This window comes from Apodemus sylvaticus, chromosome 23 (assembly GCF_947179515.1).
Source record: "Apodemus sylvaticus chromosome 23, mApoSyl1.1, whole genome shotgun sequence".
In the NCBI taxonomy this organism is placed as follows: domain Eukaryota; kingdom Metazoa; phylum Chordata; class Mammalia; order Rodentia; family Muridae; genus Apodemus; species Apodemus sylvaticus.
Window position 1 is genome coordinate 54,249,281 of NC_067494.1, and position 19,740 is coordinate 54,269,020.

Below are 19,740 nucleotides of genomic sequence, written 5' to 3' on the forward strand. Positions count from 1 at the left end.
TTGGATAGTTCCATATCTCAGCCTCTCTTTTTACCTTTGTTGCTAAAATTGCTTCCCAGGGGGCAAGATAAGCAATTTCTACCCTTTCTCTTCAAGTCCCAAAGAAAACCCAGTATTTGACTCATCATTTTGGAGAACTAATGAATTTTGTGTCAAATTCATTTTTGAGCTACTTAATAGACCATAGATGATGAGGCCCTTACAGTAATATTATCACTCCTTGTACAACCAACAAAACACACACACACACACACACACACAACTAACCTAGAAAATCTAAGGCCTTCCCCTATGCTGTATATATAGAGCCCACATTCTAGGTTTTCCCATGCTCTGTATACTCTAGGCCCCCTTTACTTTACTTCTTTTCCCAAATTCAGGAGACACAGAAGCACTTTTTCAGATTAATAATGCTCTCTGCACAGCATAAGGTAAAACAAAACTGGAATGGAACTAAGGTGGGACAAAAAGCACCCACAGCCCCCCTCATATTGCCTTCATCTCAATGTCTGCAGGAAGTGAAGCCAAATTGGTGTGTGCACCACTGATCTGGCCAGAGTTCTCACTCAGGGCTCTCTCCAGACTAGAAGACAGGGAATGAATCAGTCTTTCTTGAAAGTCCTGGCCCATGAAAACATAGAGAATTGGATTGATGCAGCTATTGTAAAAGGCCAGTGAGCTGGTTGGATTAACCACCCTATGAAGAATTTTATAATCAGCACTAAACAGCATCTCTTTGAGCCAGACTATGCCTAAAAGGGCCACCAATTGAAAAGGAAACCAACAGATAAAGAAGGAAGCCACAACTGCTGTAAGAACTCGGAAGGGACGGCTGGAACAAACAATGGCTTTTTTGTGGATCTAGGTAGTGATGAGTCCATAGCATATCGCAATGATGGACATGGGCATGCTGAAGCCAATAATAAACCTGATGATCCCTCTAGTTGTTAAAAACGTGAAAACTGCGTTCAACTTTTCTACATCAGTTTTAGCCCAGGATCCAAAGTTGAATGTACAGTACACATCCCCTCCAGGAACTCTAACTGTAGTCATGAAAATAAAAATGGGCAGAGTGAGAATCAGAGCTATAATCCAGGGCCCAACAACCACCTTCCTAGCCAGACTCACAGTGCGGTGGTTCTGAGCCAAGACTGGATGCAGGACACAAATACACCGGTCCAAGGCAATGACAGCAATCAGGAAGACACTTCCAAATAGATTTATGTCTAGCACAATGTGCACTAATTTACACAGGAGCCAGCCAAAAGGCCATTTATCTTTCATAGCCATTTTGACAAGGAGAAATGGTCACTGTGAAAGAGAAGTCAGCCAAAGCTAGATTCAGATAACAGACAGTGGTGACAGTGTGTGGCATCCGAAATCCAGCCACTCAGATCACTAGTCTATTGCCCAGCACGCCAAGGAAAAATGTGATGGAGACAACCACCATCGAGAGGATCCACAGAACTCTGGAGATTGTAGAATCATAGACGACCAGTTCTGATCCATGCAGAGGGATGGAGTAGTTGGTTTCAATTTTGTCTGCACCTGAAAATTTTCAAAAACAACCATTTCTCAGATGTGGTTCCCTCTGACATGACCCCTATTTTGAATGTTCACCATATTCTACCAGAGGAAAACCATTTTACCAGTAATATTCCAAAACTACCTTTTTACTGGATGCCTTTCTCAGATAGCATAGCTCTCCAGATCCTGTTTATTCATAAAAAATTCAAGCTTGCAGACTGATTATCAAACACTAATAAGCCCTCATGTCCCAAGAGTGATACTGAACTGAGGGTGAACAGAAAGCAAAATACTTCAAGGAAAGTGGTGGGATCAATAGACTATACTTTGGTGAAGACATTTTTTTCAGTTCTCATGTTCACAAGAGAAATAATTCAGAGGAGATATGCCAAAAGTTCAATCAAAATTTTGTTTAGTAAAGCAATGAACTGTAAACTCCAAAGATAGAGGAAAAGACACAGACAGACAGACAGACAAGAGATATTCAGTGGTATGACCCAAAGCAGTACATTATACTCTGCACTATAGATTTCAAAGGCATTTTTGTGAAGATTTATGAGATGAGTGTTATACATATGGAAATAAGGTGATCCTTTATTCTTCAAACTTGTAGTAGACCACATGCTGTTTTTGAGTATTGATTACTATGATCCTCTTGAAATTTTATAAGGATGAGAGGTTAAAACTACCACAGTTTAGAGGATATTATAACAAAACTAGGGTCACATGCAGAATTTTTGATAATGTATAAATATCATTATTAGTGATGCCTCTTGGTGTCTTGGTTTCTTGTATAACACAAAGACTCTAACTGCATCATAAAGAATGTTTAAACATGAAGGAAATTTCTGGAAACAGTTGGACACAGTGACAGGTAGGTACCATCTCTATATTCAATCCAGTGCCATCCATTTTCCCTGCTTGAGAAGAAGTTCCTCACACCTTGGTTTACAAAAGTATACATGTCTGCACAGTTTAGTGTTATGTGGGTTAGAGGGTGATGTCTAATGTAGACTTCACCAAAAGTCTACAAACATGCATTCTGTAATTATTGTATATGGAACTTATATTGAACTATAAATATAACTCTAAAAGGTTCATTATTTCTCATTTTTGTAAGACTAGAATAAGGTTAATAGAAAATACATCCCTGAAAGCTACCTAAATCGTGGATAGACTTTTACTTAGCTGCATCTGAGTCTTTCTACCATACCAAATGTGACACATGTTGCTAAATATGCCCTTCGACCTCCCCCAAGAGTCTGATCACTTGCTCTCTGCTAGGCAAACCACAGTTTTATTGATGTAAGTTGTCTCTCCATCTATTTTTTAGTATAATTCCTAATCAGACTAGAGAGTATCTTGAATTTTCTTTGCTTCTTAAGGTATTAATGGAGTCATGCATATAACACAATTTTGGATGATAACACTAGAAGTAGAATTTCTCAGGGAGCTTCTGTGATTACTTTTTTAGCTTCTTGAGAATAAGACTCACTTTTACTGTGTTTCCTGGTTTAGAGTTATTTCATAACTGCATCTAGTGTAGCAAGTTAAACCAAGAAGTCTTTGTGAACAACCCAGGATAAAGAAACTTGAAACATTTTCTTATGCTATAATGTGTGGCCTATATCAACTGCATACAGGCTATCTTTTTGGAATTTATTCATAGGCCTGATGTTGTTAATAATAATTATGTTAATAATAATAATGTTGTTAATAATTAATAATAGAGTGCGTGTCTAAAATCCTGTGAGGGGATGGGAAATGGGTCAAAGGTAAAACATATACTAACCTATAATACACTTGTAAGCAGACAGGGCTGCCATACTAAAAATACTAAAAGGAAAACTGTAACCCAACAAGGTTAACTACTCACTTCACTCTCACCAAAAAACAACATAGAAAATAAATAATTCCATAAGAACAAAAACAAGTCAAGCAAACACACACAAAGTAATACTGCCAACATCAAAATAATGGGAAATAGCAACCACTGTTCATTAATATATTTCAAAATCAATGGACTCAATTCTCCCAATTAAAACTCTCAGGATAAAAGAATGGATGCAAAAACAACATTCATCATTCTGCTGCATACAAGAAACATATATTAGCAATAAAAATAGACATTACCTCAGAGTAAAGTGCTAGAAAAAGGATTTCTAAGCAAATGATCCCAAGAAGCAAACTGGAGTAGCCATAGGAATATCCAATAAAATACACTTTCAACCAAAATTAATGAAAAGAGACAGAGAGTGTTACTTCATACTCATCAAAGGAACAATCTGCAAAGATGATAGCTCAGTTCTCAATAACTACACCCCAAACATATGAACACCAATATTGGTAAAAGAAATGTTGCCAAGGGAGACAACCACGAAGATGGAAGACCTAAGAAAGAGATCAGTAGACACAGCATAACCAACAAAATACAAGAGATCGAAGAGGAAATTTCAGGTATAGAAGATACCATAGAAGATATTGACACAACAGTCAAAGAAAAAAACTACAAAAAGCTCCTAACCCAAAATGTCCAAGAAATTCAGGACTCAGTGAAAAGATCAAACCTAAGAATAACAGGTATATAATGGAGTGAAGATTCTCAATTCAAATGGCCAGTAAACATCTTCAATAAAATCATAGAAGAAAACATCCCTAACCTAAAGAAAGAGCTTCCCATAAATGTTCAGGAAGATTAGAGTACACCAACTAGATTGGCACAGAAAAAAAATTCCTTCCATCACATAATAATCAAAACACCAAATTAACAGAACAAAGAAAGAATATCAAAAGCAGCAAGGGAAAATGATCAAGGAACAAATAAAGGCGGACTTATCAGAATTACAACAGATTACTCAAAACAGAAACTCTAAAAGTCAGAAAATCTTGAGCAGATGTCAAACAGACCCTAAGAGAACAAAAATGTCAGCCCAGACAAACTCTCAATTCCCATAGATGGAGAAACCAAGATATTCCATAACAAAACCAAATTTAAACAATATATTTCCAGTATAGAGGATAATAGAAGGGTAACTCCAACACAAGAAAAGAAACTACACCCAAGAAAAAAGCCAAGAAATTAATGTTCTTACAATAAACCCAAGAAAACAGCACAAACATAATTCTACTTGTAACAACAAAAATAACAGGAAGCAACAACCACTGGTCTTTAATATCTCTCAACATCAGTGCATTCAAATCCCCAATAAAAAGACATAGGATAACAGACAAGATACATATACAGGACCCAGTATTTTGTTGCACAGAGGAAACACACTGCAATTACATAGACATACACTACCTCAGAGTAAAAGACTGGGAAAAAACTTTCCAAACAAATAGTTCCAAGAAACAAGCATGAGTAGCCATTCTAATTACCAATAAAATAGATTTTCAAATAAAAGTTACTAAAAAAGTTTGGGGAAGGACACTTCATACTCATCAAAGAAAAATCCACCAAGAGGAACTCTCAGTTTTGAATATCAATGTCCCAAATGCAAAAGCACCCACATTTGTAAAAGAAACATTACTGAAGCTCAAATCTCACACAATAATAGAGGGACACTTCAACACCCCATTCTCATTAATGGACAGATTCATTTAGTTTCTGGAAACAGAAACTAAACAGAGACACAATGAAGCTAACAGAAGTTATGAGCCAAATGGATTTAGTAAATATCTACAGAACATTTCACCCTAAAACAAAAGAATATACCTTGTTCTCAGCAACTCATGGTGCCCTCTCCAAAATTGATCATGTAATCAGTCACAAACAAGCTTCAAGAGACAGAAGAATACTGAACTAATTCCATGCACTCTATCAGACCACGATGGACTAAAGCTGGTCTTCAATAACAAGAACGACAGAAACCCCACATACTCATGGATAGTCAACAGCTCTCAACTCAATGGTAACTTTGTCAGAAAAGAATTAAAGAAAGAAAATAAAGACTTTTTAGAATTTAATGAAAATGAAGGCATAGCATACAAAATACATGGGACACAACAAAAGCAGTCAGAAGGAAAACACAAAGCTCTGAGTGTTATCATAAAGAAATTGGTGAGGGACTAAAGAGATGGCACAGTGGTTAAGAACACTGACTGTTCTTCCAGAGGTCCTGAGTTCAAATCCCAACAATCACATGGTGATTCATAGCCATCTTCATTCAGTGCACTCTTCTGAAGGCAGCTAAAGTATACTCATATACATAAAATAAATAAAATATTAAAAAATAAATAAATAAATTGGTGAGATCCCACATTAGAAGCTTAACAGAACTTATGAAAACTCTAGAACAAAAAAAGCAAATACACCCAAGAGGAGTAGAAAAAAAGAAATACTCAAACTCAGGACTGAAATCAATGAAATAAAAATAAGCAGAAGTATACAAAGAATCAAAACTAAGAGCTGGTTTTCTAAGAAAATCAACAAGATAGATAAACTATTAGCCAAACTGACTAGAGGGCTCAGAGACAGTACCCAAATCAACAAAATCAGAAATGAAAAGACATAACAATAGAATATGCGGGAATTAAAAAAAAATGCCAGATCCTATTACCATAGCCGATATTCAACAAAATGAGAAAATCTAGATTAAATGGATAATTTTCTGGAAAGATACAAGGTACCAAAATTAAGTCAGGATCAGATATGAATTTAAACAGAATCATATCCCCTAAGGAATTAGAAGCAGTCATTAAAAGCCTCTCAACAAAAAAAAAAAAAAAAAAAAAAAAAAAAATCCCAGGGCCAGATAATTTTTGTGGAGAATTCTATCAGACCTTCAAAGAAGACCTAATACGAATACTTCTGAAACTATTCCGCAAAATACAAACAGGGGTCACACTATCTAATTTATTCTATGAAGCCACAGGTAAGTTGATACACCAAGACCCAACAAAGAAAGAAAACTTAAGACCAATTTCCTTATGAATATTGATGCAAAAATACTCAATAAAACTCTGACAAACAGAATCCAAGAACACATCAAAATGATCATTCACCATAATCAAGTAGACTTCATCCACAGGATACAGGATTAGTTCAGTATATGGAAATCCACCTATATAATCTATTACACAAACAAACTCAAAAAATACCACAGCATTATTTCATTAGATACTGAAAAAAGACTATGATAAAATGCAAAACCCCATCATGTTGAAAGTCTTGGAAATATCAGAAAGCTAAGGCATATAACTAAACATAATAAAAGCAATATACAGCAACACCCTTCACAATAGTTAGCAATAACATAAAATATCTTACTGTAACTCTTACCAAGCAAGTTGAAGATGTTTATGAAAAGAACTTCAAGTCTCTGGAGAAAGAAAATAAAGAAGACTTCAGAAAATGCAAAAATCTACCTTGCTCATGGATTGGTAAGATTAATGTAGGAAAAATGACTAATAAGCAGCTTCAACAAGATAGATGAATATAAAATTACCTCTAACAAATCAGTAGCCTTCTTCTACCCATAGGATCAATGTCCCTTCCCCCACAGCATTGAGCTGGACTTCTCAGCACATTCAAGCTGCAACATTCCTGGCTGGCAGCCTCCACCCTTCCACTGGTGTTATCTCCAGCCCTAGTTCACCTTGACAACCAAGGCTGCCTCAGGGCAGTCTCACCTGGAGACCAGCAGAGACCTGCAAGACTTGAAGCAGAGGACCCACTGAGAAGAGGAGCCAAGGAATAGGAGCCAAGGAATTCGCAGCTGCCTTCTCCTTGATGTGGGGGGAGGGCAGGGTTGTTTTCTAAAGACTATATTTATTGGCTAAATAATAGTAAAATCAGTCTCCATTGGCAAAATGTCATCCTGACTCATTTCTCTTTCATCCCCTTCCCGGTTTATTGCCAGAATTCTCTTCCAGGTCTCCAGTTCTCATGTGGCCACAGGCGGCTACAGATCAATGGATGAGAAAGAAAATACAGAAACACTACCCTTCACAATAAACACAATAAATACATAATATCTTTGGGTAACTCTAACCAAACATGTAAAAGATCTGTATGACAAGAATTTTAAGTCTCACAAGAAAGAAATCTCAGAAAATGGCGAGATCTCCCATGCTCACGGATTGGCAAGATTAGCATAGTAAAAATGCCCATCCTACCAAAAGCAATCTTTAGATTTAACACAATCCCTATCAAAATCCCAACACAATTCTTCAAAGGCATGGAAAAAGCAATATCTTTCCCAAAATCCAGCCCTACAAAGGATAATAGATGGAACATTTCAAAGAAAGTAATGTTTTTTTTAAGAAACCCAAAAGAAGATAGCCACACAAACATAACTTTACCTCTAACAACAAAAATAACAGGAAGCAACAATCATTTTTCCTTAATAACTCTTAACATCAATGGACTCAGTTCAGCAATTGAAAAACATAGACTAAGAGACTGGATATGTAACATTCAACATTTTGCTCCATAAGCAAACGGCACCGAGTGACAAAGACAGACACTACCTCAGAGCAAAAGGCTGGAAAAAAATTCCAAACAAGAGGACCCAAGAAATAAAGTGAAGTAGCTATTCTAACATTAAATAAGCCAAAAGTTATCAAAAACATAAAGAAGGACACTTCATAATCATCAAAGGAAAAAAATCTACCAAGATGAACTCTCAATTCTGAACATCTATGCTCCAACTGCAAGGGCAACCACATTCATAAAAGAAACTTTAATAAAGCTCAAAGCACACATTGCACCTCACACAATAATAGTGGAAGACTTTAACACCCAACACTTAGCAATGGACAGATCATGAAAACAAAAACTAAAGGGAGATGCAGTGAAATTAATAGAAGGTATGAAACAAATTGTGTGTGTGTGTGTGTGTGTATGTGTGTGTGTGTATCACTTCATCATAAAGCAAAAGAACATACTATCTTCTCAGTGCCTCATAGTACCTTCTCCAGAACTGACCATATAATTAAATAATCACAAACCAGTCCTCAGCAGATATAAGAACATTTAAATAATCCCATGCACCCTAAAAGATCACCAAGGACTAAGGCTGGTCTTCAATAACAACAGAAAGCCCACATACACTGGGAAGCTGAACTATTCTCTACTCAATGATAACTTGGTCAAGAAAGAAATTAAGAAATTAAAGACTTTTTAGAATTTAATGAAAATGAAGGTAGAACATGCCCAAACCTATGGGACACAAAGAAAGCAGTGCTAAGAGGAAAACTCATAGCTCTAAGTGGCTCCAAAAAGAAACTGCAAAGAGCATACAGTAGCAGTTTGACAGTACACATGAATGGTCTAGAAAAAAAGAAGCAAATACACCCAAGAGGAGCAGACGGTAGGAAATAATCAAACTCAGGACTGAAATCAACCAAGTAGAAACAAAAAGGAGTATACAATGAATCAAGAAAACTAGGAGCTTGGTTTTTGAGAAAATTCATCAAAATAGATAAACACTTAGCCAGCCTAAGCAGAGGGCACAGAGACAGTATCCAAATTAACAAAATCAGAAATGAAAAGGGAGACATAACAACAGAAACTCCCCCCAAAAAATCAGAGCTTACTACAAAAATACGTACTCAGCAAAACTGAAAATTTAAATGAAATAGATAATTTTCTATACAGATACCAGGTACCAAAGTTAAGTCAGGATCAGATAAAGAATCTAAACAGTTCCATAATCCTTAAAGAAATAGGAGCAGTCATTAAAAGTCTGCCATCCAAAAAATGCCCAGAACCAGATAGGTTTAATGCAGAATTCTATGAGACCTTCAAAGAAGACCTAATACCAATACTCTCCAAACTATTCCACAAAATAGAAACAGAAAAAACACTATCCAATTCATTCTATGAAGCCACAATTTGGCTTATCCTTATACCACACAAAATCCCAACAAAAAAGAGAAGTTCAGACCAATTTCCCTTATGAATATCGATGCAAAAATACTCAATGAAATTCTGTGAAAACAAATCCAATAAACATCAAAATAATCATCCATCATGATCAAGTACGCTTCATCCTGGATGCTTCAGTATATGAAAATTCATCAACACAGTCCACTATATAATTGAACTCAAAGAATAAAAAAGCCATGTAACCAACTCATTAGGTGCTAAGAAAGGATTTGACAGAATTCAACACCACTTCAAAGTAAAGGTCTTGGAAAAATCAGGAATTCAAGGTCCATACCTAAGCAAAGTAAAAGCAATATACAGCAAACCAGTAGTCAGCATCAGGCTAAATAAAGAGAAACTTAAAGCAATACCACTAAAATCAGGGACTAGACAAGGCTGACTGCTGTATCCCTATCTATTCAATATAATACTTGAAATCCTAGCCAGAGCAATTAAACAGCAAAAGGAGGTCAAAGGGATACAAATTGGAAAGGAAGAAGTCAAAGTATCACTATTTGTAGATGATATGATAATATACTTAAGTGACCCAAAAAAATTCACTGGAGAACTCCTAAGCCTGATAAACAACTTCAGCAAAGTGGCTGGATATAGAATTAACTCAAATAAATCAGTTGCCTTCCTCTACTCAAAAGAAAAAGAGGCTGAGAAAGAAAGTAGGGAAATGATACCCTTCATAATAGTAACATATAATATAAAATACCTTGATGTGACTCTAGCCAAGCAAGTGAAAGATATGTATTTCAAGAACTTCAAGTCTTTGGAGAAAAATATTGAATAAGATCTCAGAAGATGGAAAGATCTCCCATGCTCATAGATTGGCAGGACTAATATAATAAAAAAAATGGCCATCTTACCAAAAGCAATTTACAGATTCAATCCAATACCCAACAAAATTCCAGCTCAATTCCTCATAGAGTTAGAAAGAGCAATTTGCAAATTCATTAGGAATAATGAAAAAACAAGGACAGCAAAAATTATTCTATACAATAAAAGAACTTCTGGAGGAATCACGATCCCTGACCTCAAGCTATATTACAGAGTAATAGTGATAAGAAACTATATAGTATTGGTACAGAGACAGGCAGATAGAGCAATGGAACAGTATTGAAGACCCACAAATGAACCCAAACACCTATGGTCACTTGATTTTTGGCAGAGGAGCTAAAACCATCTAGTGGGTAAAAGGCAACATTTTCAACGCTTGGTGCTAGTTCAACTGGTGATCAGCATGTAGAAAAATACAAATTGATACATTCTTTTTTTCTCTACTAATTCTCTTATACAGTATATTAGATTCTTTTTTATTAGATATATCCTTTATTTACATTTCAAATGTTCTCCCCTTTCCTGTCCCCCCAAAAAGTCCCATAAGCTATCTCCCCTCCCCCTGCTCCCCAATCAAGCCCCTCTCGCTTCCCTATCCTGGTATTTCCCTCCACTGCTGCATCGAGCCTTCCAGGACCAGGGGCCTCTCCTCCCTTTGATGTCCAACAAGCACATCTGCTGCCTATGCATCTGGAGCCATGGGTAACACCATGTGTGCTATCTGGTTGATGTTTTTGTCCCTAGGAGCTCTGGGAGTACTGGGTGGCTCATATTGTCATTCGATACATTCTTATCTCCTTGTACAAAACTCAAGTACAAGTGGATCAAGGACTTCTACATAAAACCATATACACTGAAGCTAATAGAAGAGAGAGTAGGGAAGAGCCTCAAATGCATAGGCAGAGGGGACATTTTCCTGAGCAGAACACCAGTGGTTTATGCTCTAAGATCAACGATTGACAAATCAGACCTCGCAAAATTGCAAAGTTTCTATAAGGCAAAGGACACTGTCAATAGGACATAGCAGCAACAAACAGATTAGAAAAAGTTCTTTGTCAATCTTACATTAGATAGAGGGCTAATATCCAATGTATACAAAGAACTCGATAAGTTAGTTTCCCTATTAAAAATGGGATACAGAGCTAAACCAAGAATTCTCAACTGAGAAATATTGAATGGCTGAGAAGCACCCAAGGAAATGTTCAACAGGCTTAGTCATCAGGGAAATGAAATCAAAAACCCCTGAGATTCCACCTCACACCAATCAGAATGACTAAGATCAAAAACTCAGGTGTAAGAAGATGCTGGCAAGGATGTGGAGAAACAATACTCCTTTATTGCTGGTGGGATTGCAAGCTGATACAATGACTCAGGAAATCAGTCTGGCAGTTCTTCAGAAAATTGGACATAGTACTACCTGAGAACCCAGCTATACCACTCTCAGGCATATACCCAGAAAATGCTCCAACATGTAATAAGAACACATACACATGCTCTACTATGTCCATAGGAGCCTTATATATAATAGCCAGAAGTTGGAAAGAGCCCAGATGTCCCTTGACAGAGGAATGGATACAGAAAATGTGGTACATTTACACAATGGAGTACTATTCAGCTATTAAAAACGATGCCTTCACGAAATTCATAGGCAAATGGATGGAACATGAAAATATTATCCTGAGTGAAGTAACCCAGCAACAAAAGAACACACATGGCTGTACTCACTGATAAGTAGATATCAGTCCAAAGTTTGAAATATCCAAGATACAAATCACAGACCATATGAAGCTCAAGAAGAAGGAAAACCAAAGTGTGAATACTTCAGTCCTTGTTAGGGGGAACAAAATACTAGTGGAGGAAATAAGAAGAAAACCTGTGGAGCAGAGACTGAAGGAAAGGCCATCCAGAGTCTGTCCACCTTGGAATCCATCCCATATACAGTCACCAAACTCAAGTACTATTGAAGGAAAATTGATGGAGATATATATTTTAAATGGGCAAACATAAAGAAAACTCTCTGAAAATCAAAAAATAAGCAAAAAAACACATATGTTTAACAAAATGACATAAGACATAGATATGGGTAGAGCAGAAAACTGTTTCCAAAGTTTAATGGTGACAGATCTGCTCTATAATCACCAGCTTGTAACATAGGCAAGACTCATCACTCTAGCAATATTCCAGACAATCAAAAGACTCTGGACTCAATAGCATTGTCTCTTCTCATTAGAGGACATCTGGGCTTAAAGAAATCTCAGAAGTACCAGAGAATACTGATATTAAATTATTACTTTGAAATTATAACACTGAAATTATTCAAACCATGGGGAATTACAGCTATGATAAAGGAAGATAATGAAGTTTCAATATCATATAAGAAAAGCAAAATAAATAATATCAAACTTATCACTTTTTATTTTAAGGGGAAAAGAAACACACATAAAACTATAATTGAAGAGATTTATGATTACAAAAAGCATTTGTGAAAAACACAAGGAAGTTTTAGCAAATACATCCATGAAGTCACAGGAACTCTTATCTCTCAAAATCAATAATGGTACATACTATAGGAAAATGTCCTGGAAATGGTGTAGCAGATTTACATGAGGAACTTTGCTGACTGTGTAAAAAAATATAAAGAGGAAAAAATGTACCAATCATCACATCTCTTTTTGGTCTTCCATGATTGTTACATAGCATTCAATGTCAGTAAAGGCACACACAGATTTAGGAGCACAAATATAAAAATCAAGACTTCCTATTTACATGTGTATCTGCCCAGCCATAAGACTGATAAATATTGATCTAAGAGTGTCCAGAAGGTATATATGCAGCTCATGTGTCTTATCATCAGATGTACTTATTACTTAAGCTGTCACAATAATCACCCCAAGGTCTTCCTGACACCTCCTCCACTGCCACTGAGAATTCTGGAAATATTTCTTCCCTTAGGCTCTGTAGCTGGGGACTCATGCTCTGATTAAAAACAAGTTGTAAAATATGTTTTTGGACCTTCTCTAGCTTCAGGCACCAAGATTTCAGCCAAAAAAGTAGACAGCAAGAGGTCATGTATCTATTTTCTAACTGGATTCTTTCTGGCCTGAACAGGTTCCTGGCAGACATTGAGAGACCACTCACATCAGCCAAGACTATTATACCAAGAAAAATTTCAATCACCATACATGGAGAAAATAAGATATTCCATAAAAATTATAGACAAATTTAAATATTCTCTTCCAGTAATCCAGACTTCCGGAGAATACTAAAATAAAACCATCAGCCACTGTGGATAACTGCACTCAAGGAGCACAAGAAATAAATAATTTCACAATGGTAAAACCACAATAAGAGAAACCCCCACACACACTACCCTGACGAACACCAAAAAAGTAGGAATTAACAATCACTGGTCATTAAATATGTCTAAATATCAATAGACTCGATAATTCAATAAAAATCACATGCTAACACATGTGTAAACAGGATCCATCAGATACAATGATAAGCATTATCTCAAAGTAAAGGACTGGAAAAAAGGTTTTCCAAGCAAATGGACACAAGAAACAAGCTACAGTACACATTCTGATAGCTAATAAAATAGACTTTCAAACATAATTAATCAAAATAGACAGGTAAGAACACTTCATATTCATCAAAGGAAATGCACCAAGATGTCATCTCAATTTTGAATGTATATTGCCAAATACACAGGCACTCACATTCATAAAAGTAATATTACTGAAGCTTAAGTCACACAGTGAAATTCACACATTAATAATGGAAGACATTAGTACTTCACTCTCACCAATGGACAGGTCATGGAGACAGAAACTAAACTAAGAAATAATGAACCTAACAGACATTATGAATCAAATTAGTTAAACAAAAATCTTAGAATATTTTACAAAAACACAAAAGAATACAGTTTCTTATCAGTGCCTCACAAAATCTTCAAAAATTGGTCATATATACTGTTCACAAAGCAAGCGTCAAAAGATAAATCAAGACTGAAATACTACCTTGGCCCCTGTCAGAGACAAAGAAGAGAGGATATTAAAGTGAGAGTCTTTACTACCCCACTCTTAATAATGAGCAGATCATCAAAACAGAAATGAAACAGTGACATGGCAAAGCTAACAGAAGTTATAAAGTGAAAGTTTTTAACAGATATCTACAGAACACTTTACCCCAAAACAAAGACATATACCTTCTCAGCTCCTTTCAAAACCTTCTCCAAAGATGGCCATAAAATCAGATCCAAACCAAGGCTCAACAGATACAAGAAGATTGAAATAACCCCTAGCAATCTATCAGATCAACACAGACTAAGACTGGGTGTCTAAAGAAACAAAAACTACAGAAAGACCACATATGCATGTAATCTCAACAACTCTCTACACAATCATAATGTGGTCAGGGAAGAAATAAAGAAATTAAACACTTTCTAGAATTCATTGAAAACAAAGTATCTAAACCCTGAAGCTGGGGTTGTCACTAATGTCCACTTGTCAGTGACTGCATTCCATGTGTGTTCTTTTGTGATTGGATTACCTCACTTAGGATTATATTTTCCTGGTCCAACCATCTGCCTAAGAACTTCATGAATTCATTGTTTCCATTGTGTAAATATATCACATTTTCTATATCCATTCCTCCATTGAGGGACATCTGGGTTATTTCCAGCTTCTGGCTATTACAAATAAGGCTGCTATGAACATAGTGGAAAATGTGTCCTTATTACATGCTGGGGAATTCTCTCAGTGTATACCCAGGAGTGGTATAGCAGGGTCCTCTGGAAGTATCATGCCCAGTTTTCTGAGAAACGACTAGACTGATTTCCAGAGTGGTTGAACCAACTTGCATGCCCAGCAGAAGTGGAGGAGTGGTCCTCTTTCTCCACATCCTTGCCAGGACCTGCTGTCTCCTGAGTTTTTAATCTTAGCCATTCTGACTGGTGTGAGGTGAAATCTCAGGGTTGTTTTGATTTGCATTTCCCTAATCATTAATGATGCTGAACAATTCTTAAAGTGCTTCTCAGTCATTCTAAGTTCTTCAGGTAAAAATTCTTTGTTTAGCTCTGTACCCCATTTTTCATAGGGTTATTTGGCTCTCTAGAGTCTAACTTCTTGGGTTCCTTTTTATATTGGATATTAGCCCTCTGTTGGATGTAGGGTTGGTGATGAGTTTTTCCCAATTTGTTGGTTGCCATTTTGTCCTTTTTACAGTGTCCTTTGCCTTACAGAAACTTTGTAATTTTTTGAGGTCCTATTTGTCAATTCTTGATCTTAGAGCATAAGCTATATATGTATAAATATATATGTACATGCACACACACACACACACACACACACACACATGATAGGCAACACAACCACCGTATTCTCCTAAAATCCAGATAGGGAACAGAAAACAAAGATAAAACCATGAATACAATAAAGATAAAACCAAATCTCAGCCTACAGAACTAAAATCTTCCTAATTCCATATTTCTAGATGCCGAAGTGAAAACACATGAGTAACACTAAGAACAATATGTCTCCACTGGAACCCAACAACCCTATCACAGAGCCTTTCATATTCTAACATAGCCAAAGCTATTAAAAGACCTTAAAAGCAGCCTGTATGAATATGATAATTCTTAAAGAGGATGTGGAAAAGTCCTTATTAAAAATCTAGAAAAACAAGCAAAAAGTAGGGAAGAAAACAAACAAACAAACATCTGAACACCTGGAAATGTAGGAAATTCCCTCAATACAGAAAACTCAAACTGAGGGAATTTTGGAAATGAAAAATTAAAGGCTTCAAGGAGAAACTACAGAGGCAATATTCACCATCAGAATACAGAGGATAGAAGAGAGAATGCCTGTCATTGAAGATATGATAGAGGAAATAGATACTTTGGTCAAAGAAAATGTTAAATTCAAAATACTTATGATAAAAAAATCCTGAAAATCTGGGACATTATGAAATGATAAAAGCAAAGAATAATAGGAATAGAGGAAGGTGAAGACACCCAGATCAAAGGTCCAGAAAATATTTTTGATAGTATCATAGAAGAAACTTTTCTTATCCTAAAGAAGGCAATGCTTATAATGTATATGAAGCATTCAGAACACCAAATATAGTGGCCTATCAAAGAAGATCCCCTTGGTATGTTAATAGTGAAAACACTAGACATACAAATGAAAGAATATTAAAAGCCACAAATGGAAAAAGATGAAATAACATATAAAGGCAGACCTATAATGGCTACACCTGAATTCTCAATGGGTACTGTGAAAGCCAAAAGAGCATGGGCAGAAGTACTGAAGACTATAAGAAACATACGCCAGTGCAGCATCTGCGTTACAGTATCCATTAAAATGTACAGTCACTTTACTTTCAATTCTGCCGTTTTGTGACATCTACCCTGTTTCCAATTTCTGCCTATTATGAATAGAGCAGCAATGAACATGGTTGAACAAGTACCTGTCTGTTAGGAGAAACATGTTTTGGGTATATACCTAAGAGTAGTATGGCTGGATCCTGATGAAGATTGCTTCTTATTCTTCTCAAGAGTCCCCACAATGGTTTTCAAGGTGGCTGTACAAGGTTCATTACCATTAGCAATGGAGCAGTGTTTGTATCAACAGAAAGCTAAATGGTGGCAGGGTTTTGCATTGTCATTTCTTTGACACATCACTGGTTTCCTATTTGTACATGCCTGTCCTTCCACACCTGCACAAAAGATAAGGGTCAGTCAATACTTAACTGCCTTTAATTACCTAAGAGTTGTTCTGGAGTTGTTTAATGCTGATTGGTTATAAATAATATCTGACAGCCAATAGCTGGTGCAGAAGCAAGGGGTGGAACTTCATGGTAGGCCTCTAGATAGGAAGGATGAAAGTAAAGGTGGGAGATTAGAGAAAGACATCATATGAGCAGGATGGAGGGGGAAAGAAGCAGGTAGTTAAAGAGCTAGTCATGTGTCAGCAGCAGGCCTGGAAGTCAGATTAGGGAGTGACTACACCAACAAAAGGCCTAGAGTTTTAAACTATGCGGAAGTCTTCTTGTCTTTCTGAATGGCTAGTGGGATTTGAGAAAGCCCTTCAATAAATGTTACTGAATTTTATGAATAATTTTGCATCCAGGTATTTTGCTGATTTTTTTCAGCTGTAGAAAAGTTTTCATGGGATGTTAAGAGCCACCTGTGTATGCTATTATACTATGTACAAATGAGAAGATTTTGAGCTTTTCTTTGGCAATTTGTATTCTTTCATCTCCTTCAGTTGTCTTATAAGCCTCACTAAGACTTCAGCTACTATGTTATATATTTATGGACAGAATAGACATTTTTTTTATTTCTGTATAATTGCTTTGATTTTCTCTCAACTTCAATTTCAAGTTGATCTGGGTATGGGCTATAAACTATATTTTTTTATATTTAGATTTGCCCATGTGTCCCTATGTTTTTCAGGATCTTAAACTTGAAAAGCTGTTGGATTTAGCAAAGTGGCATTCTCTATCTAATGAGATGGTCATGTGGTTTTTGTCTTTCAGTTTGTTTATATGGTGGGTTACAATTACTGATTTATATCCATGAACTTCTGGGATGAAGTATATTTATCAGGGTTTCCTGTTCCACCTTTCTTTTTTTGGGTTTTTATGTAGTTTATTTATCAACATAATAGTGGCTTAAGAAAAATTTGGTGATGTTCTTTTTCTATTATGTGAAATAATTTGAAGAGTGCTTGTCTTGTTTATTTTTGAAAGTCTGGCATAATTGAATGCTAAAACCATTTGCCCTAGGACTATTTTTGTGTGGTAGGATTCTCATTACTGCTTTCATTTTTTCTTGCTAGGGGTTTAGATCTCTTTAAACTGCTTATTTGATCTTGATTTAATATTTGTTCTGGTATGTATTGAGAAAATGAACATTTCATATAGATTTTTCAATCTGATGGAGGGCAGAATTTTAAAGTGTGTTCTTCTGATTTTCCTGAATAACTTGGTTTCTTTTTTATGTTTTTTAATGTTATTTTATGTTTTTTAATGGTTTCTATTTTTATGTTTCTATTTTCATATATAATTTATTAATTTGAATATTTACTCTTTGCTATTTACTTAATTTGACTATGGGTTTGTCAATATTACTTTTTTTTAACTGTGTTTCATTTATTGTTTTCTATTATTTTCAATTATTATCATCTACTCTCTTGGGAATGACCTGTTCTTTAGTTTTATTCTTTTAGTTCTATGAACTTTCCTCATATAACTGACTGTATAGTATTAGATAAGGTTGGGATTGTAGTGTTTCCATTTTTCTTCATTTTACCGTCTTTTATTTCTTTCTTAATTACTTCCTTAACACATTTTTCCAGTAGAGTGTTGTTTAGTTTCCATGAGTTTGTGATCTTTATGCTGTGTTGATGCTTATATCCATATTTAATTGGTGGTGGACCGAATGCAGGCTGTTATTTCAATTTCCTCTTATTTCAATTTTCTCTTATTTGCTGAGATATTTCAGAATGTAGTCAATTTAAAAAAAATCTGAATGCTTCTCAGAAGATATATTATTTTGTGTTTGTGTAAAATGTTCAGTAAATATCTGTTTGGATATTTTGTTTTATATATCAGGTAGTTTTCTTTTTATTTAATATTTTTAACCTATATGGCATGCCTTTTAATGAGAACAGTGTAATGAAGTTGCCCTATTTCTGAGCATCAATATATGATTAAATTTGTAGCAGTGTTTGATGTATTTATAAAAAGATAAAGTGGGGAGTGTATATTCTATGGTTCTATGGATGTGTATAGTAAGGTATGGGGGAAGGGGGTGCATCATCAGTCCCATGCTGAAGAGTCCCTTTCCCGAAGGACCAGCAACACAACAGTATAGAGTAGAACAAAGTTTATTCAGGACATGGGGAGAGGTGTTAAGAAGGTAGTAGAGGCAGAGGCAGAGAGAGAGGGAGAGAGGGAGAGAGAGAGAGAGAGAGAGAGAGAGAGAGAGAGAGAGAGAGAGAGAGAGAGAGAGAGAGAAAGAGAGAGAGGAGAGAGAGAGAGAGAGAGAGACAGTGAGACAGAGACAGACAGAGAGGGACAGAGAGAGACAGAGAGAGAGACAGAGAGAGAGACAGAGAGACAGAGAGAGGTGAAGGGGAGGGAAAGAGAGGAGAGGGCATGGGGAGAGGAGTTAAGAGGGTAGTAGAGGCAAAGAGAGAGAGAGAGAGAGTGAGAAGAAGGAGGAGGAGGAGAAGGGGGAGGGGAGAGGGGAGGAGAGGAGGGAAGGGGAGGGGAGGGGAGGGGAGGAAAGGGAAGGGAAGGGGAGAGAAGGGAAGGGAAAGAGGCTGACCATGAGCATGGGGAAGGTACTAGAGAACAGAGCAGGAAAAGGAAAGCAAGAGAGAGAGAGAGAGAGAGAGAGAGAGAGAGAGAGGAAGGCAAGCAGCCCCTTTTACAGTGAGTCAGGCCTATCTGTAGGGTGGAGCACACCTGGCTATTGCCAGGTAACTGTT

At 36.3% G+C, this 19,740-nt stretch overlaps 1 pseudogene; it reads right to left on the reverse strand.

Annotated features, from left to right (window-relative positions):
• Positions 1–486: 486 nt before the first annotated feature.
• On the reverse strand, positions 487–3,353 carry LOC127673772 (formyl peptide receptor 2-like; annotated as a pseudogene).
• Positions 3,354–19,740: the final 16,387 nt, after the last annotated feature.